Source organism: Anneissia japonica, unplaced genomic scaffold (assembly GCF_011630105.1).
Source record: "Anneissia japonica isolate Jap-2015-1 unplaced genomic scaffold, ASM1163010v1 scaffold135224_len1718_cov99, whole genome shotgun sequence".
NCBI classification, from domain to species: domain Eukaryota; kingdom Metazoa; phylum Echinodermata; class Crinoidea; order Comatulida; family Comatulidae; genus Anneissia; species Anneissia japonica.
In genome coordinates, this window is record NW_022738853.1 from 1 (window position 1) to 1,718 (window position 1,718).

Here is a 1,718-nt window from a genome sequence, read left to right on the forward strand (position 1 = left end):
TCTGGTGACATTTAGGTACACAAACTGTTTGGTAGCCACTGTGCGTGTACTGACCCAAGGACATCCACCGGTATCTAGAAAAATTTGGACTATTTTACGCTGTTCTGAAAAACCGAATTCAATTCAATCATTTTATTTTACTTGCAATTTACACTACTACTACAATTAAACTATACCCAGGTATAGCAAGCGACAAATCTTTTTAATGAAAATTTTTTTGTTTTTGTTCCGATGAGTCGCGGCCGTTGGGGCCCGGGGTTTAGCCTATCTGACACGGCACGGCTAAGCTCCCCTACTCCTTTCTTATTGGCACCACCACTGCATTAACACTCACACGATGAATTCTAGCCAGGGGGGGGGGGGCTGACATCAAGGGAAAAAAATAACCTGAACTGAAGTCCTAGAAAATAGAAGAATGTGCATGGATGAAGAATAAACATGTCACACAGAACAATTTACAGAAAACATGCCTTATTATTAATACAAATGACATGTGAATCAGTACTATACTATTACATCACCCTATTTTTATGATGCCATGATGGTTTAAGCCTGGTGTAACAATAGCTAACAACAATATTCATATTTAGGCCTAGGCCAAGCATAGGGCTAGCCTAGACCTAAGCCTATTTTTAAATTTAAATGTAGTAGGAAGTAGTATTACTTTATACTACTACTTATTGAATATGGGAAGCCAATACTAAAAACAACTATATTTTGATAGGTTACAGCTCTGAGTAAGGCTAGGCCTCTTATATTATCATCATCGACTGCTTAAGCTAAAGATGTTGGAGGAGATCCTCCTCTGGCTGGTGGGTGTCAAAATTGACAAGCTTGACCCTTCTTACTTAGTGTCAGGCCTACAATTCAATTTAAGAAATAAGTTCAAAAGACTCTAAAAACTTAAAGAAATTAATACCAAACAACGATAAATTAGATAAGGAAAAGTATTAATCACCATTATGCAGTGTAACATTATATACTCTCAGCGGTTCTAACTTCAACAGTAATACTTGTTTTGTAATTCTCGTTGTATACTTCTGGTGGTTGCCTGAACATTTTACGATCTTTGGAAATCGCAAACTTTTTGGAAAAAGCTATGAGGGCGCTGTTCAGATTATAAGATATACAAACTAACTATCCATTTCCTGGATCTGGCGCGCGCTACAAATAAGTAGCTGTAAAAAGAGGTTGCTATGGATAGGATAATAGCTTTAATTGATATGGACTGCTTTTACGTTCAAGTTGAACAACGTCTAAATAATTCATTAAGAGGAAAACCATGTGCAGTAGTGCAATATAATCAATGGAAGGGTGGAGGGTAAGTAGGTAGTGAGAAACCAAAAAAAAAAAATTTCTTGTCGTGTGGGCTGGTTTTGAATAAATAAATGCGTTGGAGCTGTAAATTTAACGTCATTATTTCCGGTTTATCGTTTTGTAGCAGGAAACTATGTTTCTTGGATAGTCAAGAGTGATTATGCAAAGCAATAATGAACCCATAAAGTGCCTAATTTTTATCTTCAGCGTTTGTGGAAGATGTTAAAAAACATCTGTACAAATATTTCACCTTTAAATTATCGTAAGTATTCAACCAATCCTAGATAGTATAGTGGTGAGTATCTCCGCCTGTCACGCGGAAGACCGGGGTTCAATTCCCCGTCTGGGAGGTTATTTTTTTTTTTTTTTTTTTAATTTTAAAATCACTGATCTAATTTTTT

The 1,718-nt window shown here is 36.3% G+C and overlaps 1 non-coding gene across 1 annotated transcript; it reads left to right on the top strand.

Moving 5' to 3' along the window:
- Window positions 1-1,595: 1,595 nt before the first annotated feature.
- Trnad-guc lies at window positions 1,596-1,667 on the top strand. Its single transcript has one exon. It is a non-coding gene; the product is annotated as a tRNA-Asp (tRNA).
- Window positions 1,668-1,718: the final 51 nt, after the last annotated feature.